This window comes from Staurois parvus, unplaced genomic scaffold (assembly GCF_062004578.1).
Source record: "Staurois parvus isolate SC_StPar_1 unplaced genomic scaffold, SC_StPar_1.0 ptg000575l, whole genome shotgun sequence".
Lineage (NCBI taxonomy): Eukaryota > Metazoa > Chordata > Amphibia > Anura > Ranidae > Staurois > Staurois parvus.
The window spans coordinates 4501709-4516491 of record NW_028318371.1 but is presented as its reverse complement, the minus strand read 5'-3'; positions in this window follow the sequence as shown (position 1 = coordinate 4516491).

The window sequence follows — 14783 nt, the reverse complement described above, 5'->3', positions numbered from 1 at the left end:
CAGGGACCCATGAGAGACTCTGGACCTGGCAGCAGCATGAGGAGGCGGTATAGGGGCCCATGGCAGATTAGGGGCCTGGCAGCAGCTATGGGAGGCCCGTAATCTGCCAGCACCCTATGTCAAAAAATTGAACACACCAGCAGTGTGTGAGGAGACCTGAAAGTGGCACATGGCAGAGTGTGGCGATGGAGACAGCAGCAATGGGAGGCCGAACAGGGACCCATGAGAGACTCTGGACTTCGCAGCAGCATGAGGAGGCGGTATAGGGGCCCATGGCAGATTAGGGGCCTGGCAGCAGCTATGGGAGGCCCGTAATCTGCCAGCACCCTATGACAAAAAATTGAACCCACCAGCAGTGTGAGGAGACCTGAAAGTGGCACATGGCAGAGTGTGGCGATGGAGACAGCAGCAATTGGAGGCCGTACAGGGACCCATGAGAGACTCTGGACCTGGCAGCAGCATGAGGAGGCGGTACAGGGGCCCATGGCAGATTAGGGGCCTGGCAGCAGCAATGGGAGGCCCGTAATCTGCCAGCACCCTATGACAAAAAATGGAACACACCAGCAGTGTGTGAGGAGACCTGAAAGTGGCACATGGCAGAGTGTGGCGATGCAGACAGCAGCAATGGGAGGCCGAACAGGGACCCATGAGAGACTCTGGACCTGGCAGCAGCATGAGGAGGCGGTATAGGGGCCCATGGCAGATTAGGGGCCTGGCAGCAGCTATGGGAGGCCCGTAATCTGCCAGCACCCTATGACAAAAAATGGAACACACCAGCAGTGTGAGGAGACCTGAAAGTGGCACATGGCATGACACATTGTGGACCTGGCAGCAGCATGAGGAGGTGGTACAGGGGCCCATGGCAGATTAGGGGCCTGGCAGCAGCTATGGGAGGCCCGTAATCTGCCAGCACCCTATGACAAAAAATGGAACACACCAGCAGTGTGAGGAGACCTGAAAGTGGCACATGGCAGAGTGTGGCGATGGAGACAGCAGCAATGGGAGGCCGTACAGGGACCCATGAGACACTGTGGACCTGGCAGCAGCATGAGGAGGCGGTACAGGGGCCCATGGCAGATTAGGGGCCTGGCAGCAGCAATGGGAGGCCCGTAATCTGCCAGCACCCTATGACAAAAAATGGAACACACCAGCAGTGTGTGAGGAGACCTGAAAGTGGCACATGGCAGAGTGTGGCGATGGAGACAGCAGCAATGGGAGGCCGTACAGGGACCCATGAGAGACTCTGGACCTGGCAGCAGCATGAGGAGGCGGTATAGGGGCCCATGGCAGATTAGGGGCCTGGCAGCAGCTATGGGAGGCCCGTAATCTGCCAGCACCCTATGTCAAAAAATTGAACACACCAGCAGTGTGTGAGGAGACCTGAAAGTGGCACATGGCAGAGTGTGGCGATGGAGACAGCAGCAATGGGAGGCCGTACAGGGACCCATGAGAGACTCTGGACTTCGCAGCAGCATGAGGAGGCGGTATAGGGGCCCATGGCAGATTAGGGGCCTGGCAGCAGCTATGGGAGGCCCGTAATCTGCCAGCACCCTATGACAAAAAATTGAACACACCAGCAGTGTGAGGAGACCTGAAAGTGGCACATGGCATGAGACACTGTGGACCTGGCAGCAGCATGAGGAGGCGGTACAGGGGCCCATGGCAGATTAGGGGCCTGGCAGCAGCTATGGGAGGCCCGTAATCTGCCAGCACCCTATGACAAAAAATGGAACACACCAGCAGTGTGTGAGGAGACCTGAAAGTGGCACATGGCAGAGTGTGGCGATGGAGACAGCAGCAATGGGAGGCCGTACAGGGACCCATGAGAGACTCTGGACCTGGCAGCAGCATGAGGAGGCGGTATAGGGGCCCATGGCAGATTAGGGGCCTGGCAGCAGCTATGGGAGGCCCGTAATCTGCCAGCACCCTATGTCAAAAAATTGAACACACCAGCAGTGTGTGAGGAGACCTGAAAGTGGCACATGGCAGAGTGTGGCGATGGAGACAGCAGCAATGGGAGGCCGAACAGGGACCCATGAGAGACTCTGGACTTCGCAGCAGCATGAGGAGGCGGTATAGGGGCCCATGGCAGATTAGGGGCCTGGCAGCAGCTATGGGAGGCCCGTAATCTGCCAGCACCCTATGACAAAAAATTGAACTCACCAGCAGTGTGAGGAGACCTGAAAGTGGCACATGGCAGAGTGTGGCGATGGAGACAGCAGCAATGGGAGGCCGTACAGGGACCCATGAGAGACTCTGGACCTGGCAGCAGCATGAGGAGGCGGTATAGGGGCCCATGGCAGATTAGGGGCCTGGCAGCAGCTATTGGAGGCCCGTAATCTGCCAGCACCCTATGTCAAAAAATGGAACACACCAGCAGTGTGTGAGGAGACCTGAAAGTGGCACATGGCAGAGTGTGGCGATGGAGACAGCAGCAATGGGAGGCCGTACAGGGACCCATGAGAGACTCTGGACCTGGCAGCAGCATGAGGAGGCGGTATAGGGGCCCATGGCAGATTAGGGGCCTGGCAGCAGCTATGGGAGGCCCGTAATCTGCCAGCACCCTATGACAAAAAATGGAACACACCAGCAGTGTGTGAGGAGACCTGAAAGTGGCACATGGCAGAGTGTGGCGATGGAGACAGCAGCAATGGGAGGCCGTACAGGGACCCATGAGAGACTCTGGACTTCGCAGCAGCATGAGGAGGCGGTATAGGGGCCCATGGCAGATTAGGGGCCTGGCAGCAGCAATGGGAGGCCCGTAATCTGCCAGCACCCTATGACAAAAAATGGAACACACCAGCAGTGTGTGAGGAGACCTGAAAGTGGCACATGGCAGAGTGTGGCGATGGAGACAGCAGCAATGGGAGGCCGTACAGGGACCCATGAGAGACTCTGGACTTCGCAGCAGCATGAGGAGGCGGTATAGGGGCCCATGGCAGATTAGGGGCCTGGCAGCAGCTATGGGAGGCCCGTAATCTGCCAGCACCCTATGACAAAAAATTGAACACACCAGCAGTGTGAGGAGACCTGAAAGTGGCACATGGCATGAGACACTGTGGACCTGGCAGCAGCATGAGGAGGCGGTACAGGGGCCCATGGCAGATTAGGGGCCTGGCAGCAGCTATGGGAGGCCCGTAATCTGCCAGCACCCTATGACAAAAAATGGAACACACCAGCAGTGTGTGAGGAGACCTGAAAGTGGCACATGGCAGAGTGTGGCGATGGAGACAGCAGCAATGGGAGGCCGTACAGGGACCCATGAGAGACTCTGGACCTGGCAGCAGCATGAGGAGGCGGTATAGGGGCCCATGGCAGATTAGGGGCCTGGCAGCAGCTATGGGAGGCCCGTAATCTGCCAGCACCCTATGTCAAAAAATTGAACACACCAGCAGTGTGTGAGGAGACCTGAAAGTGGCACATGGCAGAGTGTGGCGATGGAGACAGCAGCAATGGGAGGCCGAACAGGGACCCATGAGAGACTCTGGACTTCGCAGCAGCATGAGGAGGCGGTATAGGGGCCCATGGCAGATTAGGGGCCTGGCAGCAGCTATGGGAGGCCCGTAATCTGCCAGCACCCTATGACAAAAAATTGAACTCACCAGCAGTGTGAGGAGACCTGAAAGTGGCACATGGCAGAGTGTGGCGATGGAGACAGCAGCAATGGGAGGCCGTACAGGGACCCATGAGAGACTCTGGACCTGGCAGCAGCATGAGGAGGCGGTATAGGGGCCCATGGCAGATTAGGGGCCTGGCAGCAGCTATTGGAGGCCCGTAATCTGCCAGCACCCTATGTCAAAAAATGGAACACACCAGCAGTGTGTGAGGAGACCTGAAAGTGGCACATGGCAGAGTGTGGCGATGGAGACAGCAGCAATGGGAGGCCGTACAGGGACCCATGAGAGACTCTGGACCTGGCAGCAGCATGAGGAGGCGGTATAGGGGCCCATGGCAGTTTAGGGGCCTGGCAGCAGCTATGGGAGGCCCGTAATCTGCCAGCACCCTATGACAAAAAATGGAACACACCAGCAGTGTGTGAGGAGACCTGAAAGTGGCACATGGCAGAGTGTGGCGATGGAGACAGCAGCAATGGGAGGCCGAACAGGGACCCATGAGAGACTCTGGACTTCGCAGCAGCATGAGGAGGCGGTATAGGGGCCCATGGCAGATTAGGGGCCTGGCAGCAGCTATGGGAGGCCCGTAATCTGCCAGCACCCTATGACAAAAAATTGAACCCACCAGCAGTGTGAGGAGACCTGAAAGTGGCACATGGCAGAGTGTGGCGATGGAGACAGCAGCAATGGGAGGCCGTACAGGGACCCATGAGAGACTCTGGACCTGGCAGCAGCATGAGGAGGCGGTATAGGGGCCCATGGCAGATTAGGGGCCTGGCAGCAGCTATGGGAAGCCCGTAATCTGCCAGCACCCTATGTCAAAAAATTGAACACACCAGCAGTGTGTGAGGAGACCTGAAAGTGGCACATGGCAGAGTGTGGCGATGGAGACAGCAGCAATGGGAGACCGTACAGGGACCCATGAGAGACTCTGGACTTTGCAGCAGCATGAGGAGGCGGTATAGGGGCCCATGGCAGATTAGGGGCCTGGCAGCTGCTATGGGAGGATCGTAATCTGCCAGCACCCTATGACAAAAAATTGAACACACCAGCAGTGTGAGGAGACCTGAAAGTGGCACATGGCATGAGACACTGTGGACCTGGCAGCAGCATGAGGAGGCGGTATAGGGGCCCATGGCAGATTAGTGGCCTGGCAGCAGCTATGGGAGGCCCGTAATCTGCCAGCACCCTATGACAAAAAATGGAACACACCAGCAGTGTGTGAGGAGACCTGAAAGTGGCACATGGCAGAGTGTGGCGATGGAGACAACCCACCGACTGTTTTGCTCGCTGCCAAGCTGCCACCCTCTTCTCCTGATCACGCGGAAGCAATAGCCTGATGACGACGAGGCTGCCAAGTGCGATCAGCCTCATCATCATCAATTAGGGTCTCCGCCTCACTACTAGCCCCCTCGGCTGCGTGTGGGTCAGGAGACAGACCTGTCTCTAGACCGGCTACCGAGCCACTCTCCTCGCCACTACTTCTTCGCCTGGCTGCTGAAGAGGCGGATGTCTCCCCCCGTTCCTGACCGCCCTCTGTTAGCTCTTCCTCACTGTACTGGATGACACCGGGAGCACTGGCCTCTGGCTGCGAATAGTGCTGCCTCGACCCCTTCCTCTGCTGCCACGTCTGCTCGCTCCTAAAACATTGCCTCCTCTGCCACTCCTCTGCATGTTGTCTGACATACTCTTTAATTCAACGATTCTGTGTCCCTGAGTAACAATTCTGTGTCTGTCCCTGAGTAACAATTCTGTGTCCCTGAGTAACGTTTCTGTGGCCCTCAGTAACAGTTCTGTGGCCCTCAGTAACAATTCTGTGTCCCTCAGTAACAATTCTGTGTCCCTCAGTAACAATTCTGTGTCTGTCCCTGAGTAACAATTCTGTGTCCCTCAGTAACAATTCTGTGTCCCTCAGTAACAATTCTGTGTCCCTGAGTAACAATTCTGTGTCTGTCCCTGAGTAACAATTCTGTGTCCCTAAGTAACGTTTCTGTGGCCCTAAGTAACGTTTCTGTGGCCCTAAGTAACGTTTCTGTGGCCCTAAGTAACAATTCTGTGTCCCTCAGTAACAATTCTGTGTCCCTGAGTAACAATTCTGTGTCCCTGAGTAAGAATTCTGTGTCTGTCCCTGAGTAAGAATTCTGTGTCTGTCCCTGATTAACAATTCTGTGTCCCTGAGTAACGTTTCTGTGGCCCTAAGTAACAGTTCTGTGGCCCTCAGTAACAATTCTGTGTCCCTCAGTAACAATTCTGTGTCCCTCAGTAACAATTCTGTGTCTGTCTCTGAGTAACAATTCTGTGTCTGTCCCTGAGTAACAATTCTGTGTCCCTGAGTAACGTTTCTGTGGCCCTAAGTAACAGTTCTGTGGCCCTCAGTAACAATTCTGTGTCCCTCAGTAACAATTCTGTGTCTGTCCCTGAGTAACAATTCTGTGTCTGTCCCTGAGTAACAATTCTGTGTCCCTCAGTAACAATTCTGTGTCCCTCAGTAACAATTCTGTGTCCCTGAGTAACAATTCTGTGTCCCTCAGTAACAATTCTGTGTCCCTCAGTAACAATTCTGTGTCCCTGAGTAACAATTCTCTGTCTGTCCCTGAGTAAGAATTCTGTGTCTGTCCCTGAGTAACAATTCTGTGTCCCTAAGTAACGTTTCTGTGGCCCTAAGTAACGTTTCTGTGGCCCTAAGTAACGATTCTGTGGCCCTAAGTAACATTTCTGTGGCCCTAAGTAACATTTCTGTGGCCCTCAGTAACAAATCTGTGTCCCTCAGTAACAATTCTGTGTCTGTCCCTAAGTAACAATTCTGTGGCCCTAAGTAACGTTTCTGTGGCCCTAAGTAACGGTTCTGTGGCCCTCAGTAACAATTCTGTGTCCCTCAATAACAATTCTGTGTCTGTCCCTAAGTAACAATTCTTTGGCCCTAAGTAACGTTTCTGTGGCCCTAAGTAACGATTCTGTGGCCCTAAGTAACGTTTCTGTGGCCCTAAGTAACGTTTCTGTGGCCCTAAGTAACGATTCTGTGGCCCTAAGTAACAAATCTGTGTCCCCCAGTAACGTTTCTTTGGCCCTAAGTAACGATTCTGTGGCCCTCAGTAACAATTTTGTATCCCTCAGTAACAATTCTGTCTGTCCCTGAGTAACAATTCTGTGTCCCTAAGTAACGTTTCTGTGGCCCTAAGTAACGTTTCTGTGGCCCTAAGTAACGATTCTGTGGCCCTAAGTAACATTTCTGTGGCCCTAAGTAACATTTCTGTGGCCCTCAGTAACAAATCTGTGTCCCTCAGTAACAATTCTGTGTCTGTCCCTAAGTAACAATTCTGTGGCCCTAAGTAACGTTTCTGTGGCCCTAAGTAACGGTTCTGTGGCCCTCAGTAACAATTCTGTGTCCCTCAATAACAATTCTGTGTCTGTCCCTAAGTAACAATTCTTTGGCCCTAAGTAACGTTTCTGTGGCCCTAAGTAACGATTCTGTGGCCCTAAGTAACGTTTCTGTGGCCCTAAGTAACGTTTCTGTGACCCTAAGTAACGATTCTGTGGCCCTAAGTAACAAATCTGTGTCCCCCAGTAACGTTTCTTTGGCCCTAAGTAACGATTCTGTGGCCCTCAGTAACAATTTTGTATCCCTCAGTAACAATTCTGTCTGTCCCTGAGTAACAATTCTGTGTCCCTAAGTAACGTTTCTGTGGCCCTAACTAACGTTTCTGTGTCCCTAAGTAACGTTTCTCTGTCCCTAACTCTCTCCCTGAATACAGCCAGGTCTGCCTTTGTTGAATGACTGGAGGCAAATGGAGAATTCTAAAATGGCCGCCATTTATAGCTCGACCATTACACTGTGCTGGCTGGCTGGCTGCTGATTGGCTAATGCGATCACATGTCATGAATGAATGCATTATGGGTCAGCGCGCCTTGTCTGCGCGCCTTCCCAGACATCCCCGCTCCGTCGCCGCACATGTCGCCGCCATTTTAGGAAAAATTTCGATTCGCGCATCCGAAGTCTGCTTATTTTCGGATTTCCTAATATTCGAAATGAATTCCACTTCGCCTACTTCGATTCGCTCATCTCTAATCAGAATCATAATTTTGGTGTCATTTTAAACAGGACAAATTGAAGCATAAAAGGTGCACATTTCATGTGCAGGAACATGATTTATTTTTAAACTAACATCGCTCAATAATAAAAAATGCAGTTTGTTTACATAGATGGTAAGGTTGAATAAAGACTCCAGTCCATCCAGTTCATCCTGTGTGGGTGTGTATGCGTGTGTGTATGTCCATATCATGTCCCATATCCCTGTATACTACATTCACCCATCTAATAGGTTTTTTAAACTATCTATACTTCCCACTGACACCACCGATTGTAGAAGGGAGTTCCACATCCTTACCGCTTTACCAGTAAAGAACCCCCATTGCAGTTTAAGGTTTAACCACTTCTCCTCCAGTTTCATGGAGGGGCCATGTGTCTTCTTAAGCCCCCAGAAACTGGATTGTTTTCTCCCTATGCTGGAATCACCCAGGACTGCTGTTAGAAACTATTGGGCCCCATACAGCCAACCCGACAGGTCCCCCTCCCCCCCAAAAAAATCCTTGTGTTCATTCAGGAAAGGAAGGGGCTGAAAAATGTGCCATAATTACTGGACCCTTCCCCCACTCTCTATCCTGAAAGATCCTATTGTGTGCTTGCAGATGCCGGAGGGAAGGAGAGGAGGGAAGCACTGCAGGGGTGGAGGCACACAAGGGGGCCTGGGCAACAGGGGGAAATGTGTGGTGCACAGTGAGGGTGATGGGTGCAGCTGGGGGGGGGGGGTTATTTACTGAAACCGATCCCCTGTATGGCCCTCTCTGCTATGGCTGAAAAATGGCAGGAGGGAGAGGAGAAGAAGCCAGCTTTCAGCTGCTGCAAATAGAGCCATACAGGGGATCAGTTCCAGTAATTGCCCCCCCATTGTTCCGAGCGTTCTCCCTGCCCACATCAGATTTACCCAGCTGCATGGGCCCCTCTGCTGGCCTGGGCCCCATACAGGAGGACTGGTAGTACCCCCTTATCCATGACCCTGAAATCTCCTGTCAGGAAAGGAATCCCCACGTGTGCAGGCACATGAATTTAAAGAACTCTGCAAATGCGTAGGCATGCGCACAAACCAGTGCGTGCGTGGGATAATGCACGCACATGCGCAAACACAAATTTGCTTTGTTTCCACAGGGACTGCACTATTGCAGCCTGTCGGTACCGTTTGGTCTTTTGCGTTCCTGTATTCCTGATACCAGTTACTGCCTGATCTTCTGTTACTGACCTGGTCTGCCCCTGATTCTGCTCTGAATGCTGCCTGTACTGACCCTTGGCCTGTTCTTGAATTACAGTCAGGTCCATAAATATTGGGACATCGACACAATTCTAACATTTTTGGCTCTATACACCACCACAATGGATTTGAAATGAAACAAACAAGATGTGCTTTAACTGCAGACTGTCAGCTTTAATTTGAGGGTATTTACATCCAAATCAGGTGAACGGTGTAGGAATTACAACAGTTTGCATATGTGCCTCCCACTTGTTAAGGGACCAAAAGTAATGGGACAGAATAATAATCATAAATCAAACTTTCACTTTTTAATACTTGGTTGCAAATCCTTTGCAGTCAATTACAGCCTGAAGTCTGGAATGCATAGGCATCACCAGACATTGGGTTTCATCCCTGGTGATGCTCTGCCAGGCCTCTACTGCAACTGTCTTCAGTTTCTGCTTGTTCTTGGGGCATTTTCCCTTCAGTTTTGTCTTCAGCAAGTGAAATGCTCAATCGGATTCAGGTCAGGTGATTGACTTGGCCATTGCATAACATTCCACTTCTTTCCCTTAAAAAACTCTTTGGTTGCTTTTGCATCTTGTGGTGAACCCTCTGTATTCTCTCTGGTGAAGTCTTCTCTTGATTGGTGACTTTGACACACATACACCTACCTCCTGGAGAGTGTTCTTGATCTGGCCAACTGTTGTGAAGGGTGTTCTTCACCAGGGAAAGAATTCTTCGGTCATCCACCACAGTTGTTTTCCGTGGTCTTCCGGGTCTTTTGGTGTTGCTGAGCTCATCGGTGCGTTCCTTCTTTTTAAGAATGTTCCAAACAGTTGTTTTGGCCACGCCTAATGTTTTTGCTATCTCTCTGATGGGTTTGTTTTGTTTTTTCAGCCTAATGATGGCTTGCTTCACGGATAGTGACAGCTCTTTGGATCTCATCTTGAGAATTGACAGCAACAGATTCCAAATGCAAATAGCACACTTGAAATGAACTCTGGACCTTTTATCTGCTCATTGTAATTGGGATAATGAGGGAATAACACACACCTGGCCATGGAACAGCTGAGAAGCCAATTGTCCCATTACGTTTGGTGCCTTAACAAGTGGGAAGCACATATGCAAACTGTTGTAATTCCTACACCGTTCACCTGATTTGGATGTAAATACCCTCAAATTAAAGCTGACAGTCCGCAGTTAAAGCACATCTTGTTTGTTTCATTTCAAATCCATTGTGGTGGTGTATAGAGCCAGAAATGTTAGAATTGTGTCGATGTCCCAATATTTATGGACCTGACTGTACGTTTCTGCCTGCTCCTTCTGTCATATACCATCTGCTGTTACCGACTCTGGCTTGACTTCTGACTATGCTCCTGCCTGCAGCTTCATCTGCTTGCAAGTTGCCGACCCGGACCGTCTGACCCTGCCTTGTGCCTGTCCTTCAGCTGCCTCTGCCATCCTGTGTCAGCATCAGTTCCAGGTCATCTGCAGCCTATCCGGTCCTGGGGTCCTGCTCTCCTGATGATACATCAGCATCAACCAGCAAGAGACTTTCAGGCACTCCTTCCATTCCATGATCTGGCGTTCCCTTTCACCTTACCAGGGGCTCCTGAACCGGGGCTATAAGAGAGGCCTTCCCCCGCACTCCAGGATCCTCCATCAGGTACATTACATCACCATGGAGGTATTTGTATATCGCTCTCATATCTCCTCTCAAGTGTCTCTTCTTCAGGGAGAATACATTTAGTGTTTATAGTCGTTCCTTATAATTGAGGTCCTCCAGTCCCCTTATTAGCTTTGCTTCCCTTCTCTGGACTCTCTCCAGTTCCAGCACATCCTTCCTGAGGACTGGTGACCAGAACTGGACGGCACACTCCAGATGTGGCCAAACCAGAGTTTTATAAAGTGGTAGAATTATAGTCCTATCTCTGGAGGAGATTCCATGTTTAATGCACGCTAATATTCTGCTGGCTTTGCTTGCTGCAGCTTGGCATTGCATGCCATTGCTGAGCCTGTGATCTACTAAGACCCCCAGATCCTTTTCCATCCCAGAATCCCCCAATGGCTCTCCTCCCAATGAGTAACTTGCTTTCATATTTTTGGACCCCAAAGTGCATTACTTTACATTTCTCAACATTAAACCTCATTTGCCGTGTAGTTGGCCACCCCTTTATTTTATGGAGGTCTTCATGTAAGGTTCCTACATCCTGCTGGGAGGTTATTGCCTGCTTAGCCTTGTATGATCAGAAAACACTGAGATTGAGCTTTTTATACGCTCTCGAAAGTAGGGTCCTGTTACCACCATTTATTTAAATGTGTATTTCCAAGATAAAAATCCTAATTTATTGGTTTAAATAGGTTTTTTAGTTTAAAAACCTACTTTCATGAGTTGTGTTTAGATTGTAATGTTGGCAATGACAGCAACTTAACCAGTTCCCTACTGCAATATAGCTGAAGGAGGGCTACAGCGCGGTTGTCTGGTTCTGGGATGACGTCCATGGATGTCATTCCAGGACACGCCCCCTGCGCGCCCTCAGCAGCACGCACCCGGTGCCGCCAGTGATCTCTGTGTTATACGGACACAGCGGATCACAAGATATGGTAAACAGCCAATCACAGCGGCCTTTTACCACGTGATCAGCTGTGTCCAATGACACAGCAGATCTCCGGGTAAATACAGTTGCCGGTTATTGGCTGCACTTTCCTCATGCTGTTACAGAGTGAGGAAAGTATTTCCGATAACTGGCAATTGTCAGAGAAGTGATCGGCACTGATCATCAGGTCACTGATGATCTATGCCCTGATGATCAGTGCTCAGCAGTGCCGCCCACCTGCCACTCACCTGTGCCCTGCATTGCTGCCCACCTGTGCCCATCAGTGCCTCCCACCTGTGCCCTGCAGTGCCTCCAAGCAGTTCCACCCACCTGTGCCTAGCAGTGTCACCCACCTTTGCCACCCACCTCTGCCCATCAGTGCCACCCACCTATGCCCATCAGGGCCACCCATCAGTGCTGCCCAGCAGTGCCGCCCATCAGAGCCACCTGTCAATGCTGCCTATCAGTGTCTCCTATCAGTGCCCATCAGTGCTGCCTATCAGTGCCCATCAGTGCCGCCTATCAGTGCAGCCTTATCAACGTACATCAGTGAAGGAGAAAAATTACCTGTTTGCAAAATTGTAAAATAGAAGCAAAGAAAAACTTTTTCTTTTTCACATTTTTTGCTCTTTTTTTTGTTTATAGCGCAAAAAAACAAAACACCCAGCGGCAATGAAATACCACCAAAAGAAAGTTGTATTTGTGTGAAAAAAATGATAAAAATGTTATATGGGGGCAGTGTTGCATGACCGCGCAATTGTCATTAAAAGTGTGACAGCGCTGAAAGCTGAAAATTAGCCTGAGCAGGAAGGGGGTAGAAGTGCCCGGTAGGCGAGGGGTTAATATTGTCTGTCATGTACACTCACATTTCTGCATTCATTGTTGTACATGACACTTAAGTTGACATTTAAGTTGAGGAACCTTAATAACATTGACTTGGGAAGTGAATTTTGCTCCACATTAAGAGCTGTATTGCGAGTCTCCTCCAACATTCACTGAACACAAAACAAGTCTAGGCGTGTCAGGACATCTTACAGGGGACAATCATTTGCTTTAGAAAGAAAGTCTACTATATGGAATGTCTTCTAGCCTATAGCTAGTGGACTAATAGGTAAAAGGCCACATCGGCTAACACCCCCCTCCCCCCCCAATCTCTTGCTGGTTTCTCCAGTGTTGCTTTTGCTGCAGGAGATGGTATGAATGATCATATTGGAGTGGAATTTAGGACTTGTTCTTGAATGATTGTTATGTTGTCATACAACTTTGTATTTCTCCTGGTCTTCAAAGGTGTGTGCCGAATGTGGGAGGAGTGTGATTGTGTTAGTATTTCCCGATGTGTATCTACACCTAGAAGATATTTCTCATTAACCACTTGCCCTCCAGAGGATTTACCCCCCTTAATGACCAGATCTCTTTTTGCTATTCTGCGCTGCACTATTTCAACTGATAATTGCGCGGTCATGCAATGCTGCACTCAAACAAAATTTATGTCCTTTTTTTCACACAAATAGCTTTCTTTCAGTGGTATTTCCGCACCTGTGTGCTTTTTATTTTTTGCACTATAAACAAAAAAACACCGAAAAGTTTGTTAAAAACAATATTTTTTACTTTGGGCTATACAGAATATAGAGTGAACTTAAAGTTAGTTATAAATTTAGGACAAAATGTATTCTGCTCCATGTTTTTGGTATAAAAAAGCCCAATAAGTGTATATTGATTGCTTTGTGTGACAGTTATAGCGTCTACAAACTATGGTATAGATACTGCAATTTATGCCATTTTTGCTATACAAACTGACAATTGCGTGGTCATGCAATGCTGCATCCTTTTTTTCACACAAATAGAGATTTCTTTTGGTGGTATTTGATTACCTGTGCGCTTTTTATTTTTGGTACTATAAACAAATACCAAAATTTTGAAAAAAAAAATAATTTTCTCATTTCTGTCACAAAAAATATCCAAAAGACTCAAATTTCGTCATAAATTTAGACCAAAATGTATTCTGCTACATGTTTTTGGTAGAAAAAATCCCAATAAGTGTATATTGATTGTTTTGTGTGAAAGTTATAGCGTCTACAAACTATGGTATAGATAATGGAATTTAAACAGCTTTTACTCTCTGACTGCCCATCACATTTCTTGAGGTGCTAAAACACCAGGATAGTACAAACACCCCCAAATGACCCCATTTCGGAAAGTAGACACCCTAAGCTATCTGCTGAGAGGCATATTGAGTCCATGGAAGATTTTTTTTTTTCCACAAGTTTCTGGAAAATGACATTTTTTTTTTTTACACAAAGTTGTCATTTAAATGATTTATTTCTCGCACAAGCCATGGGCATATGTGGAATTACACCCCAAAATACATTCTTCTACTGAGTATGGGGATACCACATGTGTGAGACTTTTTGGGAGCCTAGCCACATACAGGATCCTGAAATCCAATGACCACTTTGAAAGCCTGAAGGTGCGTAACTTCCTCATTTCACTTCCTCACTACCTATCACAGTTTTGAAGGTCCTGACATGCCAGGATAGCACCAAACCCCCCCCAAATGACCCCTTTCTGGAAAGTAGACACCCCAAGAAATTTAAAAAGAGGCATGGTGAGTATTTTGAAGATCTCATTTTTTCTCACAAGGTTTTGAAATATTGAACAAGAAAAGAAAAAATATGTTTTTGGTTTTTTTTCCTTCATTTTCCAAACACTTGTGGCAACAAATGAGATCTGCAAAATACTTACCAGGCTTCTTATCAAATTCCTTGGGGTGTCTATTTTCCAAAAAGGGGTCATTTGGGGGGGGGGGGGTTAGGTGCTATCCTGGTATTTCAGGGCCTCTGAAACTGTGAGGTAGTCAGGAAGTGTAATGAGGAAATAAAGCCCTTTAAAAGCCTGAAGGTGCTTATTGGATTTTGGGGTCCTGTACTTGGCTAGACTGCCAAAACGTCTCTCATGTGGTACCCCCATACTCGGGAGAAGTAGCAGAATGTATTTTAGGGAGTAATTCCACATATACCCATGGCATGTGTGAGCAGTAAATCATTTAAGTGACAATTTTGTGTAAAAAAAAATTAAAAAAAAATTTTTTTTGTCATTTTCCAAAAACTTGTGGTAAAAAAATACATTCTTCTATTGATTCAACATGCCTCTCAGAAAATAGTTTGAGGTGTGTACTTTCCAAAAAGGGGTCATTTTGGGGGGTGGGGGCGTTTTATGCCCAGCATTAGAAGTTTATGCCACACATCACTCACTCTTCTAACCACCTTCAGACCAAGCCTTTTCTGACA